Below are 19,331 nucleotides of genomic sequence, written 5' to 3' on the forward strand. Positions count from 1 at the left end.
AAATAGTATGAATACATTAATCAAAATAACGTTTTTAATTTAAAAAGGTGAATCATTATTTGAATATGTTGTTCTGAACAACCCAGGTCTTACCCAGTGGCATGAACAACCCAGGTCTTACCCAGTGGCATGAACAACCCAGGTCTTACCCAGTGGCATGAACAACCCAGGTCTTACCCAGTGGCATGAACAACCCAGGTCTTACCCAGTGGCATGAACAACCCAGGTCTTACCCAGTGGCATGAACAACCCAGGTCTTACCCAGTGGCATGAACAACCCAGGTCTTACCCAGTGGCATGAACAACTCAGGTCTTACCCAGTGGCATGAACAACTCAGGTCTTACCCAGTGGCATGAACAACCCAGGTCTTACCCAGTGGCATGAACAACCCAGGTCTTACCCAGTGGCATGAACAACCCAGGTCTTACCCAGTGGCATGAACAACCCAGGTCTTACCTTGTGGTATGAACAACCCAGGTCTTACCTTGTGGCATGAACAACCCAGGTCTTACCTTGTGGCATGAACAACCCAGGTCTTACCCTGTGGCATGAACAACCCAGGTCTTACCCAGTGGCATGAACAACCCAGGTCTTACCTTGTGGCATGAACAACCCAGGTCTTACCTTGTGGCATGCCAATGCCATAGCCCTTGGTGTCCAGCAGGCCTATCTGGGTGAGGTTACAGTTGCACTGGCGGTAGTACTCATTCATGGTGCTCTCCAGCAGGTAGGCGTAGTTGGAGTTGAGCACCCGGTCGAAGCCTTCCTCCGTGCTCTTCACAAACACACTGGGTTACTTGGTGTGAATGAAGTTCCACATGCGCTGGTAGGTACCACGAGTTCTGTGGGCAAGCAAGTGAGAAGAGAAGGCTGCAACAAGGCTAACCAAGCAGACAAAATTGGCTGAAACAACGTATGAGATAGCAAGCATTATGATCTCTCTCTACCTGAAAGAAGGCCATGGTTGAGCCTCCCTGCATGGTGCCATACTCTGTTGGTCTGGTCTTCCAGGTCGTTCGCTGACTCAATGGGAGCCTCCATCCTCTGGACAGTGAGGAAGGTGGCCAGGTTAGCCGTGTTGGAGGACACTATGTTAAGCACAAGCCCCATTTGAATATTGAGGTGTGAATCCTGTTTATCGTGAGACAGTCAAATTGGTTCATACAGCGTGGTAAGCATAAAGTGCATCAATACCTGTGTGTGTCTCAATGTTAAGAGATAATGAATGGCCAATGGTTATCTTTGTGTCGGAAAATGGCCAACGTATGTGTGCATGCGTGCCTATGGGTCAATGCAGTCCCTATATAGGGGATTGTTGTGTAGTCTACTCACCAGACAGCGTGTGGACAGGGCATGGCTGAGCCTTGCTGCTTGAACTCCCCTACAAGGAACCACAGACTGTTCCCCAGAGTGTACTGGTTCAGAACCAGCTTAGAGCGCCCCCGCAGGCATGGCTCAGTACTGAACCACTTATTCAGCCAGGAGAATAAAAAACCGGGTGCTCAATATAGGGAAAATTAAAGCGTACAACTAGGGTTGAATAGGAACACAACAGAAGTCACATATTTGAGAACGGGGGAGGAAAGCTACAATCTGATCTTAACCAATAAGTATGCACCTTTTAATATGCCGTTTTCAAAATAATTTTCTCCGGTTGGTGCCTACCAAACAGGTCACCCCAAGAATTATAGTGGAAATTAGACTGCAGCTTCAGAATAGAATACCTGTTACAGTCCACAGCACCACCAGTCGGTGACTGTGTCAATCTGCACATTTAACTGGCCACTAGGAAGAGCACACAGCTGACGATCAGATAGGCCAGCAGCATGCAGAGCCATACGCCTGAAGAGAAGGGGTCTAAGAAGGACCAGTAGCCTGGTCAACGGGTCTACAGAAGCCAGAGCATAAATCATTTAGCCTGGACTCCACCTACTTAAAGGTTTAAATCACTTCGCCCCATCTATTGGTTTGAAGACAGACTGATAAGTGGAGTGAAAGTAGTGTACATTCTGGATCCACCAGGCTATAAAGAATTACCATGGAGATTCAATAGTTTCCAGGAAAGTGCTATTCTCTCATTGATATGGTTGATAAGAAACAATGGATTTGGGTACACTCACCAGGTTTGAGTGCCTAACCTCTATCAAAGACACTCAATTACCTTGATCAACTACAGTATATCAATGAAGTTTAGATTTCTTAAATTTCCAAGATGGTTGAAAATGAATTTCTATATCTGATGTGCATGTATCTATAATAAACATATTTTGTTGTCTGGTTTCACCAAAGAACTGTGCAGTCATATTTTGGCATCTTTCATTGACTCACTAGACAGATTACAGTAGAGAAATTGCCCATATGCACATATCTAGGATCAGCTTGGCATCCCCAATCCTAAACCGTTAACATTATGGAGAAGAATGTAAAACTGACCTAAGCTCTTCATCCAATCTACTCATGGACTAAAGTCGGTGACCATTGTTTGACCAGTTCTCTATGCATGTGTGCGTGCTTGTGTCTCACCACATGTGCTGTGTACATTATGCTGATGCCCAGGGTTATGAAGGGTTAGAAGTCAATGACCTTCTCTCTCTCTCTGAGATGGTGTGTCCCGCTACAGCCAGGTCAGCTTTCTGGAAGTGATTAGTTAGCCTACTGCAGTTAGCCTACTGTAAATATGGCAAACTGGTCCTGTGAGGCTCAGTTGGTAGAGCATGGCACACGCAATGACAGGATTGTGGGTTCGATTCCTGCTGGGGCCATCCATACAGGAAAAAAAAACAAGTATGCACTACTGTTAAGTTGCTTTTGATAAAAGTGTCTGCTGAATGTGTGTAGGTTATTAAAAACCCAGTGTAGTGGACCTTGAGGCCCGGATGACCCTCTGACGTCAAGATCCTATAAAATAATCCATTTATTTATGCATTTAATTTGAGATAAGGCCAAACAAAGATTCCTAGGCTCGTCCTCAAAACGGTAAATCTGCTGTTACTCAATCCATTTTTAGAATTATAAATGTACCCTTTGATAGTTGAAGAATATAACTTATAAATGCCTCATGAGCTTAGTTCAACTGTCGTACCCCATCAGAAACCAAAATATAAGCTTGTTTTACTTCAATGTTTGTAAACAAAGTAAATGTAAAAACAAAAACAAAAAAACATTAAACTAGTCTACAGCCTCATAACATGGTTAAAACTATCATTTTGATATCATGGATGGTCAGTCCTTGCATCCATAGCTCTGTCTACACATTTGAGAGTGGTTCGATTTCTCCAGCCCCATTCCTCAGATTTGTACAGAAACACAGGCGGGGATATGGGGCGGCTGGGTAGCCTAGTGGTTAGTTCCATATTTTAATGAACGGGTGGCATCCATAAGTCTAAATATACCTGTTACATTGCACAACCTTCAATGTTATGTAATAATTATGTAAAATTCTGGCAAAATAATTACGGTTGTTGTTGGGAAGAAATGGTCTTCAAACAGTTGGCAACGAGCCATGCGGCCCAACCTGACTGCTTGCACAGAACACAAGAAACGTGACAATTTCCCTAGTTAATATTGCCTGCTAACATGAATTTAAATATGCAGTGAAAAAAAATATATACTTGTGTATTGATTTTAAGAAAAGCATTAATGTTAATGATTAGGTAGATTGGTGCAACGACAATGCTTTTTTTGCGAATGCGCTTGTTAAATCATCACCCATTTCGCAAAGTAGGCTGTGATTAAATTATTAATTAATAGGTACCGCATTGATTATCTGCAATGCAGGACAAGCTAGTTAAACTAGTAATATCATTAACCATGTGTAGTTAACTAGTGATTATGTTAAAATGGATTGTTTTTTTATAAGTTTAATGCTAGCTAGCAACGTACCTTGGCTCCTTGCTGCACTCGCGTAACAGGTGGTCAGCCTGCCACAGTCTCCTCGTGGAGTAACAGGTGGTCAGCCTGCCACACAGTCTCCTCGTGGAGTAACAGGTGGTCAGCCTGCCACACAGTCTCCTCGTGGAGTAACAGGTGGTCAGCCTGCCACACAGTCTCCTCGTGGAGTAACAGGTGGTCAGCCTGCCACACAGTCTCCTCGTGGAGTAACAGGTGGTCAGCCTGCCACGCAGTCTCCTCGTGGAGTAACAGGTGGTCAGCCTGCCACACAGTCTCCTCGTGGAGTAACAGGTGGTCAGCCTGCCACACAGTCTCCTCGTGGAGTAACAGGTGGTCAGCCTGCCACACAGTCTCCTCGTGGAGTAACAGGTGGTCAGCCTGCCACACAGTCTCCTCGTGGAGTAACAGGTAGTCAGCCTGCCACACAGTCTCCTCGTGGAGTAACAGGTGGTCAGCCTGCCAGGCAGTCTCCTCGTGGAGTAACAGGTGGTCAGCCTGCCACACAGTCTCCTCGTGGAGTAACAGGTGGTCAGCCTGCCACACAGTCTCCTCGTGGAGTAACAGGTGGTCAGCCTGCCACGCAGTCTCCTCGTGGAGTAACAGGTGGTCAGCCTGCCACACAGTCTCCTCGTGGAGTAACAGGTGGTCAGCCTGCCACGCAGTCTCCTCGTGGAGTAACAGGTGGTCAGCCTGCCACGCAGTCTCCTCGTGGAGTAACAGGTGGTCAGCCACGCAGTCTCCTCGTGGAGTAACAGGTGGTCAAACTGCCAGTCTCCTCGTGGAGTAACAGGTGGTCAAACTGCCACGCAGTCTCCTCGTGGAGTAACAGGTGGCCACGCAGTCAGCAGGTGGTCAGCCTGCCACGCAGTCTCCTCGTGGAGTAACAGGTGGTCAGCCTGCCACGCAGTCTCCTCGTGGAGTAACAGGTGGTCAGCCTGCCACGCAGTCTCCTCGTGGAGTAACAGGTGGTCAGCCTGCCACGCAGTCTCCTCGTGGAGTAACAGGTGGTCAGCCTGCCACGCAGTCTCCTCGTGGAGTAACAGGTGGTCAGCCTGCCACGCAGTCTCCTCGTGGAGTAACAGGTGGTCAGCCTGCCACGCAGTCTCCTCGTGGAGTAACAGGTGGTCAGCCTGCCACGCAGTCTCCTCGTGGAGTAACAGGTGGTCAGCCTGCCACACAGTCTCCTCGTGGAGTAACAGGTGGTCAGCCTGCCACACAGTCTCCTCGTGGAGTAACAGGTGGTCAGCCTGCCACGCAGTCTCCTCGTGGAGTAACAGGTGGTCAGCCTGCCACGCAGTCTCCTCGTGGAGTAACAGGTGGTCAGCCTGCCACGCAGTCTCCTCGGTCAGGTGGTCCCTGCCACGCAGTCGCCTCGTGGAGTAACAGGTGGTCAGCCTGCCACACAGTCTCCTCGTGGAGTAACAGGTGGTCAGCCTGCCACTCAGTCTCCTCGTGGAGTAACAGGTGGTCAGCCTGCCACTCAGTCTCCTCGTGGAGTAACAGGTGGTCAGCAGTCTCCTCGTGGAGTAACAGGTGGTCAGCCTGCCACACAGTCTCCTCATGGAGTAACAGGTGGTCAGCCTGCCACACAGTCTCCTCGTGGAGTAACAGGTGGTCAGCCTGCCACACAGTCTCCTCGTGGAGTAACAGGTGGTCAGCCTGCCACACAGTCTCCTCGTGAGGTAACAGGTGGTCAGCCTGCCACACAGTCTCCTCGTGGAGTAACAGGTGGTCAGCCTGCCACACAGTCTCCTCGTGGAGTAACAGGTAGTCAGCCTGCCACACAGTCTCCACGTGGAGTAACAGGTGGTCAGCCTGCCACACAGTCTCCTCGTGGAGTAACAGGTGGTCAGCCTGCCACACAGTCTCCTCGTGGAGTAACAGGTAGTCAGCCTGCCACACAGTCTCCACGTGGAGTAACAGGTGGTCAGCCTGCCACACAGTCTCCTCGTGGAGTAACAGGTGGTCAGCCTGCCACACAGTCTCCTCGTGGAGTAACAGGTGGTCAGCCTGCCACACAGTCTCCTCGTGGAGTAACAGGTGGTCAGCCTGCCACACAGTCTCCTCGTGGAGTAACAGGTGGTCAGCCTGCCACACAGTCTCCTCATGGAGTAACAGGTGGTCAGCCTGCCACACAGTCTCCTCATGGAGTAACAGGTGGTCAGCCTGCCACACAGTCTCCTCGTGGAGTAACAGGTGGTCAGCAGTCTCCTCGTGGAGTAACAGGTGGTCAGCCTGCCACACAGTCTCCTCATGGAGTAACAGGTGGTCAGCCTGCCACGCAGTCTCCTCGTGGAGTAACAGGTGGTCAGCCTGCCACGCAGTCTCCTCATGGAGTAACAGGTGGTCAGCCTGCCACACAGTCTCCTCATGGAGTAACAGGTGGTCAGCCTGCCACACAGTCTCCTCATGGAGTAACAGGTGGTCAGCCTGCCACACAGTCTCCTCGTGGAGTAACAGGTGGTCAGCAGTCTCCTCGTGGAGTAACAGGTGGTCAGCCTGCCACACAGTCTCCTCATGGAGTAACAGGTGGTCAGCCTGCCACGCAGTCTCCTCGTGGAGTAACAGGTGGTCAGCCTGCCACACAGTCTCCTCATGGAGTAACAGGTGGTCAGCCTGCCACACAGTCTCCTCATGGAGTAACAGGTGGTCAGCCTGCCACACAGTCTCCTCGTGGAGTAACAGGTGGTCAGCCTGCCACACAGTCTCCTCGTGGAGTAACAGGTGGTCAGCCTGCCAGTCTCCTCGTGGAGTAACAGGTGGTCAGCCTGCCACACAGTCTCCTCGCAGGTGGTCAGCCTGCCACAGTCTCCTCGTGGAGTAACAGGTGGTCAGCCTGCAGGTGGTCACCTGCCACACAGTCTCCTCGTGGAGTAACAGGTGGTCAGCCTGCCACACAGTCTCCTCGTGGAGTAACAGGTGGTCAGCCTGCCACACAGTCTCCTCGTGGAGTAACAGGTGGTCAGCCTGCCACACAGTCTCCTCGTGGAGTAACAGGTGGTCAGCCTGCCACACAGTCTCCTCGTGGAGTAACAGGTGGTCAGCCTGCCACACAGTCTCCTCGTGGAGTAACAGGTGGTCAGCCTGCCACACAGTCTCCTCGTGGTGGTCAGCCTGCCACACAGTCTCCTGTGGAGTAACAGGTGGTCAGCCTGCCACACAGTCTCCTCGTGGAGTAACAGGTGGTCAGCCTGCCACACAGTCTCCTCGTGGAGTAACAGGTGGTCAGCCTGCCACACAGTCTCCTCGTGGAGTAACAGGTGGTCAGCCTGCCACACAGTCTCCTCGTGGAGTAACAGGTGGTCAGCCTGCCACACAGTCTGGTCAGCCTGCCACGCAGTGGAGTAACAGGTGGTCAGCCTGCCACACAGTCTCCTCGTGGAGTAACAGGTGGTCAGCCTGGTCAGCCTGCCACAGTCTCCTCGTGGAGTAACAGGTGGTCAGCCTGCCACACAGTCTCCTAACAGGTGGAGTAACAGGTGGTCAGCCTGCCACACAGTCTCCTCGTGGAGTAACAGGTGGTCAGCCTGCCACACAGTCTCCTCGTGGAGTAACAGGTGGTCAGCCTGCCACACAGTCTCCTCGTGGAGTAACAGGTGGTCAGCCTGCCACACAGTCTCCTCGTGGAGTAACAGGTGGTCAGCCTGCCACACAGTCTCCTCGTGGAGTAACAGGTGGTCAGCCTGCCACACAGTCTCCTCGTGGAGTAACAGGTGGTCAGCCTGCCACACAGTCTCCTCGTGGAGTAACAGCCTGCCAGGTCAGCCTGCCACACAGTCTCCTCGTGGAGTAACAGGTGGTCAGCCTGCCACACAGTCTCCTCGTGGAGTAACAGGTGGTCAGCCTGCCACACAGTCTCCTCGTGGAGTAACAGGTGGTCAGCCTGCCACACAGTCTCCTCGTGGAGTAACAGGTGGTCAGCCTGCCACACAGTCTCCTCGTGGAGTAACAGGTGGTCAGCCTGCCACACAGTCTCCTCGTGGAGTAACAGGTGGTCAGCCTGCCACACAGTCTCCTCGTGGAGTAACAGGTGGTCAGCCTGCCACACAGTCTCCTCGTGGAGTAACAGGTGGTCAGCCTGCCACACAGTCTCCTCGTGGAGTAACAGGTGGTCAGCCTGCCACACAGTCTCCCTCGTGGAGTAACAGGTGGTCAGCCTGCCACACAGTCTCCTCGTGGAGTAACAGGTGGTCAGCCTGCCACACAGTCTCCTGGAGTAACAGGGTCAGCCTACACAGTCTCCTCGTGGAGTAACAGGTGGTCAGCCTGCCACACAGTCTCCTCGTGGAGTAACAGGTGGTCAGCCTGCCACACAGTCTCCTCGTGGAGTAACAGGTGGTCAGCCTGCCACACAGTCTCCTCGTGGAGTAACAGGTGGTCAGCCTGCCACACAGTCTCCTCGTGGAGTAACAGGTGCCTGCCAGCCTGCCACACAGTCTCCTCGTGGAGCCTGCAGGTGGTCAGGCAGCACACAGTCTCCTCGTGGAGTAACAGGTGGTCAGCCTGCCACACAGTCTCCTCGTGGAACAGGTGGTCAGCCTGCCACACAGTCTCCTCGTGGAGTAACAGGTGGTCAGCCTGCCACAGTCTCCTCGTGGTAACAGGTGGTCAGCCTGCCACACAGTCTCCTCGTGGAGTAACAGGTGCCTGCCACACAGTCTCCTCAGGTGGTCAGCCTGCACAGTCTCCTCGTGGAGTAACAGGTGGTCAGCCTGCCACACAGTCTCCTCGTGGAGTAACAGGTGGTCAGCCTGCCACACAGTCTCCTCGTGGAGTAACAGGTGGTCAGCCTGCCACACAGTCTCCTCGTGGGTAGGTGGTCAGCCTGCCACAGTCTCCTCGTGGTAACAGGTGGTCAGCCTGCCACACAGTCTCCTCGTGGAGTAACAGGTGGTCAGCCTGCCACACAGTCTCCTCGTGGAGTAACAGGTGGTCAGCCTGCCACACAGTCTCCTGGTCAGCCTGCCACACAGTCTCCTCGTGGAGTAACAGGTGGTCAGCCTGCCACACAGTCTCCTCGTGGAGTAACAGGTGGTCAGCCTGCCACACAGTCTCCTCGTGGAGTAACAGGTGGTCAGCCTGCCACACAGTCTCCTCGTGGAGTAACAGGTGGTCAGCCTGCCACACAGTCTCCTCGTGGAGTAACAGGTGGTCAGCCTGCCACACAGTCTCCTCGTGGAGTAACAGGTGGTCAGCCTGCCACACAGTCTCCTCGTGGAGTAACAGGTGGTCAGCCTGCCACACAGTCTCCTCGTGGAGTAACAGGTGGTCAGCCTGCCACACAGTCTCACACAGTCTCCTCGTGGAGTAACAGGTGGTCAGCCTGCCACACAGTCTCCTGGAGTAACAGTGGAGTAACAGGTGGTCAGCCTGCCACACAGTCTCCTCGTGGAGTAACAGGTGGTCAGCCTGCCACACAGTCTCCTCGTGGAGTAACAGGTGGTCAGCCTGCCACACAGTCTCCTCGTGGAGTAACAGGTGGTCAGCCTGCCACACAGTCTCCTCGTGGAGTAACAGGTGGTCAGCCTGCCACACAGTCTCCTCGTGGAGTAACAGGTGGTCAGCCTGCCACACAGTCTCCTCGTGGAGTAACAGGTGGTCAGCCTGCCACACAGTCTCCTCGTGGAGTAACAGGTGGTCAGCCTGCCACACAGTCTCCTCGTGGAGTAACAGGTGGTCAGCCTGCCACACAGTCTCCTCGTGGAGTAACAGGTGGTCAGCCTGCCACACAGTCTCCTCGTGGAGTAACAGGTGGTCAGCCTGCCACGCAGTCTCCTCGTGGAGTAACAGGTGGTCAGCCTGCCACACTCCTCGTGGAGTAACAGGTGGTCAGCCTGCCACACAGTCTCCTCGTGGAGTAACAGGTGGTCAGCCTGCCACACAGTCTCCTCGTGGAGTAACAGGTGGTCAGCCTGCCACACAGTCTCCTCGTGGAGTAACAGGTGGTCAGCCTGCCACTCAGTCTCCTCGTGGAGTAACAGGTGGTCAGCCTGCCACACAGTCTCCTCGTGGAGTAACAGGTGGTCAGCCTGCCACACAGTCTCCTCGTGGAGTAACAGGTGGTCAGCCTGCCACACAGTCTCCTCGTGGAGTAACAGGTGGTCAGCCTGCCACACAGTCTCCTCATGGAGTAACAGGTGGTCAGCCTGCCACACAGTCTCCTCGTGGAGTAACAGGTGGTCAGCCTGCCACACAGTCTCCTCGTGGAGTAACAGGTGGTCAGCCTGCCACACAGTCTCCTCGTGGAGTAACAGGTGGTCAGCCTGCCACTCAGTCTCCTCGTGGAGTAACAGGTGGTCAGCCTGCCACACAGTCTCCTCGTGGAGTAACAGGTGGTCAGCCTGCCACGCAGTCTCCTCGTGGAGTAACAGGTGGTCAGCCTGCCACGCAGTCTCCTCGTGGAGTAACAGGTGGTCAGCCTGCCACACAGTCTCCTCGTGGAGTAACAGGTGGTCAGCCTGCACAGTCTCCTCGTGGAGTAACAGGTCTCCTCTCCTCGTGGAGTAACAGGTGGTCAGCCTGCCACACAGTCTCCTCGTGGAGTAACAGGTGGTCAGCCTGCCACACAGTCTCCTCGTGGAGTAACAGGTGGTCAGCCTGCCACACAGTCTCCTCGTGGAGTAACAGGTGGTCAGCCTGCCACACAGTCTCCTCGTGGAGTAACAGGTGGTCAGCCTGCCACACAGTCTCCTCGTGGAGTAACAGGTGGTCAGCCTGCCACACAGTCTCCTCGTGGAGTAACAGGTGGTCAGCCTGCCACACAGTCTCCTCGTGGAGTAACAGGTGGTCAGCCTGCCAGGCAGTCTCCTCGTGGAGTAACAGGTGGTCAGCCTGCCAGGCAGTCTCCTCGTGGAGTAACAGGTGGTCAGCCTGCCAGGCAGTCTCCTCGTGGAGTAACAGGTGGTCAGCCTGCCACACAGTCTCCTCGTGGAGTAACAGGTGGTCAGCCTGCCACACAGTCTCCTCGAGGAGTAACAGGTGGTCAGCCTGCCACTCAGTCTCCTCGTGGAGTAACAGGTGGTCAGCCTGCCACACAGTCTCCTCGAGGAGTAACAGGTGGTCAGCCTGCCACTCAGTCTCCTCGTGGAGTAACAGGTGGTCAGCCTGCCACACAGTCTCCCCGTGGAGTAACAGGTGGTCAGCCTGCCACAGTCTCCTCGTGAGGTAACAGGTGGTCAGCCTGCCACACAGTCTCCTCGTGGAGTAACAGGTGGTCAGCCTGCCACACAGTCTCCTCGTGGAGTAACAGGTGGTCAGCCTGCCACACAGTCTCCTCGAATTGTTTCAGGTGGTCAGCCTGCCACACAGTCTCCTCGAGGAGTAACAGGTGGTCAGCCTGCCACACAGTCTCCTCGTGGAGTAACAGGTGGTCAGCCTGCCACACAGTCTCCTCGTGGAGTAACAGGTGGTCAGCCTGCCACACAGTCTCCTCGTGGAGTAACAGGTGGTCAGCCTGCCACAGTCTCCTCGTGGAGTAACAGGTAGTCAGCCTGCCACAGTCTCCTCGTGGAGTAACAGGTGGTCAACCTGCCACACAGTCTCCTCGTGGAGTAACAGGTGGTCAGCCTGCCACACAGTCTCCTCATGGAGTAACAGGTGGTCAGCCTGCCACACAGTCTCCTCGTGGAGTAACAGGTGGTCAGCCTGCCACACAGTCTCCTCGTGGAGTAACAGGTGGTCAGCAGTCTCCTCGTGGAGTAACAGGTGGTCAGCCTGCCACACAGTCTCCTCGTGGAGTAACAGGTGGTCAGCAGTCTCCTCGTGGAGTAACAGGTGGTCAGCAGTCTCCTCGTGGAGTAACAGGTGGTCAGCCTGCCACACAGTCTCCTCGTGGAGTAACAGGTGGTCAGCCTGCCACACAGTCTCCTCGTGGAGTAACAGGTGGTCAGCAGTCTCCTCGTGGAGTAACAGGTGGTCAGCCTGCCACACAGTCTCCTCGTGGAGTAACAGGTAGTCAGCCTGCCACACAGTCTCCCCGTGGAGTAACAGGTGGTCAGCCTGCCACACAGTCTCCTTGTGGAGTAACAGGTGGTCAGCCTGCCACACAGTCTCCTCGTGGAGTAACAGGTGGTCAGCCTGCCACACAGTCTCCTCGTGGAGTAACAGGTGGTCAGCCTGCCACACAGTCTCCTCGTGGAGTAACAGGTGGTCAGCCTGCCACACAGTCTCCTCGTGGAGTAACAGGTGGTCAGCCTGCCACACAGTCTCCTCGTGGAGTAACAGGTGGTCAGCCTGCCACACAGTCTCCTCGTGGAGTAACAGGTGGTCAGCCTGCCACACAGTCTCCTCGTGGAGTAACAGGTGGTCAGCCTGCCACGCAGTCTCCTCGTGGAGTAACAGGTGGTCAGCCTGCCACGCAGTCTCCTCGTGGAGTAACAGGTGGTCAGCCTGCCACACAGTCTCCTCGTGGAGTAACAGGTGGTCAACCTGCCACACAGTCTCCTCGTGGAGTAACAGGTGGTCAACCTGCCACACAGTCTCCTCGTGGAGTAACAGGTGGTCAGCCTGCCACACAGTCTCCTCGTGGAGTAACAGGTGGTCAGCCTGCCACACAGTCTCCTCGTGGAGTAACAGGTGGTCAGCCTGCCACGCAGTCTCCTCGTGGAGTAACAGGTGGTCAGCCTGCCACGCAGTCTCCTCGTGGAGTAACAGGTGGTCAACCTGCCACACAGTCTCCTCGTGGAGTAACAGGTGGTCAACCTGCCACACAGTCTCCTCGTGGAGTAACAGGTGGTCAACCTGCCACTCAGTCTCCTCGTGGAGTAACAGGTGGTCAGTCTGCCAAAGTCTCCTCGTGGAGTAACAGGTGGTCAGTCTGCCACAGTCTCCTCGTGGAGTAACAGGTGGTCAGTCTGCCACACAGTCTCCTCGTGGAGTAACAGGTGGTCAGCCTGCCACTCAGTCTCCTCGTGGAGTAACAGGTGGTCAGCCTGCCACTCAGTCTCCTCGTGGAGTAACAGGTGGTCAGCCTGCCACTCAGTCTCCTCGTGGAGTAACAGGTGGTCAGCCTGCCACTCAGTCTCCTCGTGGAGTAACAGGTGGTCAGCCTGCCACTCAGTCTCCTCGTGGAGTAACAGGTGGTCAGCCTGCCACACAGTCTCCTCGTGGAGTAACAGGTGGTCAGCCTGCCACGCAGTCTCCTCGTGGAGTAACAGGTGGTCAGCCTGCCACACAGTCTCCTCGTGGAGTAACAGGTGGTCAGCCTGCCACACAGTCTCCTCGTGGAGTAACAGGTGGTCAGCCTGCCACGCAGTCTCCTCGTGGAGTAACAGGTGGTCAGCCTGCCACGCAGTCTCCTCGTGGAGTAACAGGTGGTCAGCCTGCCACGCAGTCTCCTCGTGGAGTAACAGGTCTCTCCTCGTGGAGTAACAGGTGGTCAGCCTGCCACACAGTCTCCTCGTGGAGTAACAGGTGGTCAGCCTGCCACCCAGTCTCCTCGTGGAGTAACAGGTGGTCAGCCTGCCACGCAGTCTCCTCGTGGAGTAACAGGTGGTCAGCCTGCCACGCAGTCTCCTCGTGGAGTAACAGGTGGTCAGCCTGCCACACAGTCTCCTCGTGGAGTAGCAGGTGGTCAGCCTGCCACACAGTCTCCTCGTGGAGTAACAGGTGGTCAGCCTGCCACACAGTCTCCTCGTGGAGTAACAGGTGGTCAGCCTGCCACACAGTCTCCTCGTGGAGTAACAGGTGGTCAGCCTGCCACACAGTCTCCTCGTGGAGTAACAGGTGGTCAGCCTGCCACGCAGTCTCCTCGTGGAGTAACAGGTGGTCAGCCTGCCACGCAGTCTCCTCGTGGAGTAACAGGTGGTCAGCCTGCCACACAGTCTCCTCGTGGAGTAACAGGTGGTCAGCCTGCCACACAGTCTCCTCGTGGAGTAACAGGTGGTCAACCTGCCACACAGTCTCCTCGTGGAGTAACAGGTGGTCAGCCTGCCACCCAGTCTCCTCGTGGAGTAACAGGTGGTCAGCCTGCCACACAGTCTCCTCGTGGAGTAACAGGTGGTCAGCCTGCCACACAGTCTCCTCGTGGAGTAACAGGTGGTCAGCCTGCCACACAGTCTCCTCGTGGAGTAACAGGTGGTCAACCTGCCACTCAGTCTCCTCATGGAGTAACAGGTGGTCAGCCTGCCACACAGTCTCCTCGTGGAGTAACAGGTGGTCAGCCTGCCACACAGTCTCCTCGTGGAGTAACAGGTGGTCAGCCTGCCACACAGTCTCCTCATGGAGTAACAGGTGGTCAGCCTGCCACACAGTCTCCTCGTGGAGTAACAGGTGGTCAGCCTGCCACACAGTCTCCTCGTGGAGTAACAGGTGGTCAGCAGTCTCCTCGTGGAGTAACAGGTGGTCAGTCTGCCACACAGTCTCCTCGTGGAGTAGCAGGTGGTCAGCCTGCCACACAGTCTCCTCGTGAGGTAACAGGTGGTCAGCCTGCCACACAGTCTCCTCGTGGAGTAACAGGTGGTCAGCCTGCCACAGTCTCCTCGTGGAGTAACAGGTGGTCAGCCTGCCACGCAGTCTCCTCGTGGAGTAACAGGTGGTCAGCCTGCCACGCAGTCTCCTCGTGGAGTAACAGGTGGTCAGCCTGCCACACAGTCTCCTCGTGGAGTAACAGGTGGTCAGCCTGCCACGCAGTCTCCTCGTGGAGTAACAGGTGGTCAGCCTGCCACACAGTCTCCTCGTGGAGTAACAGGTGGTCAGCCTGCCACACAGTCTCCTCGTGGAGTAACAGGTGGTCAGCCTGCCACACAGTCTCCTCGTGGAGTAACAGGTGGTCAGCCTGCCACACAGTCTCCTCGTAGAGTAACAGGTGGTCAGCCTGCCACACAGTCTCCTCGTGGAGTAACAGGTGGTCAGCCTGCCACGCAGTCTCCTCGTGGAGTAACAGGTGGTCAGCCTGCCACACAGTCTCCTCGTGGAGTAACAGGTGGTCAGCCTGCCACACAGTCTCCTCGTGGAGTAACAGGTGGTCAGCCTGCCACACAGTCTCCTCGTGCCACACAGTCTCCTCGTGGAGTAACAGGTGGTCAGCCTGCCACACAGTCTCCTCGTGGAGTAACAGGTGGTCAGCCTGCCACACAGTCTCCTCGTGAGGTAACAGGTGGTCAGCCTGCCACGCAGTCTCCTCGTGGAGAGCAATGTAATCGGCGTCCAAAAATTCTGATTACCGACTGTTATGAAAACTTGAAGATCGGCCCTAATTAAATCGTCCATGCCGATTAATTGGTCGACCTCTACTTGAGACGTCTTAAGACATTAAAATTAAGACAGAGACATTTTAGAGAGTCTATAGACACGTGTTGGAAATACCAATGTCTTGAGGCATTTGTTGTTTTCCTGTTTTATTAGTTATTAAAGGGGAACTGCACCCGCTGATTTGGCCTTTTTTTTGCACCCGTTTTTTGGCTCCTCAAGACAGAAGCCAAATGTGAGTTGGCTTGGAGGTGTGGTTTGATGTGGGTGTTTCTTAGGTGTATCCATGCCACCACCAAGACACACCCATCTGTTAGAACTTTGCCTGCAGCTGTTTCCCTCCACTCAATCAAAACAAAAATCTCCAGCAGGTTGAGCTCAGTAACTCCAGGCAGATGTATGGTGAGACGCCAGAAGCTTTTATTTATTTATTCATTCAGGGGAAACCCATTGAGACCAGAGTCTCATTCATAACTGTGCCCTGATGAAGACAGCTTGGCTGTCGAAACGTTGGTTATAAAATTATTGCGTTTGAACTCCTAGAGTGTGCGGCTCTCCTTTTCTCTTCGCGTTCTTAGGAAACTATGCAGTATTTAGTTTTTTAATGTATTATTTCTTACACTGTTACCCAGGACATATTAAGTCTTATTACATACAGCCGGGAAGAACTATTGGATAGAAGAGCAACATCAACTTACCAACATTATGACCAGGAATACGACTTTCCTGAAGAGGATCCTCTGTTTGGACCACCACCCAGGACAATGGATCGGATCCTAGCAGGCAACCCAAAACAACCGTGCCGCAGAAGGGGCAGAAGGAGCGGTCTTCTGGTCAGACTCCGTAGACGGGCACATCGCCCACTGCTCCCGAGTACACTAATTGCCAATGTCCAGTCTCTTGACAACAAGGTAGACGAAATCCGAGCAAGGGTTGCCTTCCAGAGAGACATCAGATTGCAACATTCTCTGCTTCATGGAAACATGGCTCACTCGGGATACGTTAGAGTCGGTACAGCCACCTGGTTTCTTCACGCATTGCGCCGACAGAAACAAACATCTCTCTGGTAAGAAGAAGGGTGGGGGCGTATGCCTTATGATTAACGAGTCATGGTGTGATCATAACAACATACAGGAACTCAAGTCCTTTTGTTCACCTGACCTAGAATTCCTTACAATCAAATGCCGACCGCATTACCTACCAGAAGAATTCTCTTTGATTATAATCACAGTCGTGTATATCCCCCCCAAGCAGACACCTCGACGGCCCTGAAAGAACTTCATTGGATTCCATGTAAACTGGAAACCACATATCCCAAGGCTGCATTTATTGTAACTGGGGATTTTAACAAAGCTAACCAGAAAACAAGACTCCCTAAATGTTATCAGGATATCGAATGCGCGAACCGGGCTGGCAAAATCGTGGATCATTGTTACTCTAACTTCCGAGATGCAGAAAAAGCCCTCCCTCGCCCTCCTTTCAACAAATCTGACTCCATTTTGTTGGTCCCAGCCTACAGACAGAAACTAAAACAGGAAACACCCATGCCCAGGTCTGTTCAACGCTGGTCCGACCAGTGCGATTCCACGCTTCAAGATTGCTATGATCACGTGGACTGGGATACGTTCCGGATAACAACATTGATGTAAATTCTGATTCGGTGAGCGAGTTTATTAGCAAGTGCATCAGTGATGTTGTACCCACGGCAACTATTAAAACCTTCCCCAACCAGAAACTGTGGATTGATGGCAGCATTCGCGCAAAGATGAAAGCGTGAAACATGACTGAAACATGACTGAATACAAACAGTGTAGCTATTTCCTCCGCAAGGCAATCAAACAATCTAAGCTAATTCAATGGCCCACACACGAGCGGTATGTGGCAGGGTCTACAGTCAATCTACAAAAAGGAAACCAACCCCGTCGCAGACCACGATGTCTTGCTCCCAGACAAACTAAAACAGCTTCTTTGCTCACTTTGAGGACAATAGTGCCACCGACATGGCCCGCTACCAAAACCTGTGGGCTCTCCTTCACCGCAGCCAATGTGAGTAAAACATTTAAACGTGTTACCCCTCCCCTCGCAAGGCTGCCGGCCCAGACGGCATCCCTAGCTGGGTCCTCCGAGCATGCAGAGACCAGCTGGCTGGTGTGTTTACGGACATATTCAATCAATCCCTATCCCAGTCTGCTGTTCCCACATGCTTCAAGAGGGTCACCATTGTTCCTGTTCCCAAGAAAGCTAAGGTAACTGAGCTAAACGACGATCGCCCCGTAGCACTCACTTCCGTCATCATGAAGTGCTTTGAGAAACTAGTCAAGGATCATATCACCTCCACCCAACCTGACACCCTAGACCCACTCCAATTTGCTTACCGCCCCAATAGGTCCACAGACAACGGAATTGCAATCACACTGCCCTAACCCATCTGGACAAGAGGAATACCTATGTAAGAATGCTGTTCCTCAACAGCTCAGCATTTAACACCATAGTACCCTCCAAACTCGTCATTAAGCTTGAGACCCTGGGTCTCGACTGATTATGATTTTTCAACGCCAATACCGATTACTGGGGGACCAGAAAAAGCCGATAGATTAAATCGACCGATTTAAAAAAAAATGTATTTGTAATAATGACAATTACAACAATACAGAATGAACACTTATTTTAACTTAAAATAAATCAATAAAATCAATTTAGCCTCAAATAAATAATGAAACGTTCAATTTGGTTTAAATAATGCAAAAACAAAGTGTTGGAGAAGAAAGTTAAAGTGCAATATGTGCCATGTAAGAAAGCTAATGTTTAAGTTCCTTGCTCAGAGTATGAGAACATATGGAAGCTGGTGTTTCCTTTTAACATGAGTCTTCAATATTCCCAGGTAAGAAGTTTTAGGTTGTAGTTATTATAGGAATTATAGGACTATTTTTCTCTACAAATACCATTTGTATTTCATATACCTTTGACTATTGGATGTTCTTATAGGCACTTTAGAATTGCCAGTGTAACAGTATAGCTTCCATCCCTCTTCTCGCTCCTACCTGGGCTCGAACGAGGAACACATCAACAACAGCCACCCTCGAAGCAGCGTTACCCATGCAGAGCAAGGGGAACAACCACTCCAAGTCTCAGAGCGAGTGACATTTGAAAAGCTATTAGCGCGCACCCCGCTAACTAGCTAGCCATTTCACACCGGGAGTTGATAGGCTTGAAGTCATAAACAGCACAATGTTTGAAGCATTTCAAAGAGCTGATGTCAAACACATGAAAGTGCTGTTTGAATGAATGCTTACAAGCTAGCTGCTGCCTACCACCGCTCAATCAAATCATAGACTTAGTTATAACATAACACACAGAAATACGAGCCTAGGTCATTAATATGGTCAAATCCGGAAACTATCATGTGACACAATTTAACCTGGTTAATATTGCCTGCAAACCTGGATTTCTTTTAGCTAAATACACAGGTTTAAACATATATACTTCTGTGTATTGATGTTTATGGTTAGGTACATATTGGAGCAACGACCGTCCTTTTTCGTGGATACGCAACGCATCTATTATATGCAACGCAGGACACGCTAGATAAAATAGTAATATCATCAACCATGTGTAGTTAACTAGTGATTATTGATTGATTGTTTTTTATAAGATAAGTTTAATGCTAGCTAGCAACTTACCTTGGCTTACTGCATTCGCGTAACAGGCAGGCTATTCGTGGAGTGCAATGTAATCAGGTGGTTAGAGCGTTGGACTAGTTAACTGTAAGGTTGCAAGATTGAATCCCGAGCTGACAAGGTAAAACTCTGTCATTCTGCCCCTGAACAAGGCAGTTAACCCACCGTTCCTAGGCCGTCATTGAAAATAAGAATGTGTTCTTAACTGACTTGCCTGGTTAAATAAAGGTGTAAAACAAAAACTTTTTTTTTTAAAGTGTCCAAAAATATTTGGACACAGATTTCCGATTGTTATGAAATCGGCCCTAATTAAATCAGCCATTTCAATTAAATCGGTCAACCTCTAGTCTCTACCCCGTCCTGTGCAACTGGGTCCTGGACTTTCTAATGGGTCGCCCCCAGGTGGTGAGGGTAGGAAACAACAACTCCACCCCGCTGATCCTCAACACTGGGGCCCCACAGTTCTCAGCCCTCTCCTGTACTCCCTGTTCACCCACGACTGCGTGGCCATGCACGCCTCCAACTCAATCATCAAGTTTGCAGATGACACTACAGTGGTAGGCTTGATTACCAAC

At 52.5% G+C, this 19,331-nt stretch overlaps 1 pseudogene; it reads right to left on the minus strand.

Moving 5' to 3' along the window:
- LOC135547889 (probable glutamate receptor) overlaps positions 1–19,331 on the minus strand; it is a 36,893-nt pseudogene that overhangs the window by 1,736 nt on the left and 15,826 nt on the right.

This window comes from Oncorhynchus masou, chromosome 11, assembly GCF_036934945.1.
Source record: "Oncorhynchus masou masou isolate Uvic2021 chromosome 11, UVic_Omas_1.1, whole genome shotgun sequence".
In the NCBI taxonomy this organism is placed as follows: Eukaryota; Metazoa; Chordata; class Actinopteri; order Salmoniformes; family Salmonidae; genus Oncorhynchus; species Oncorhynchus masou.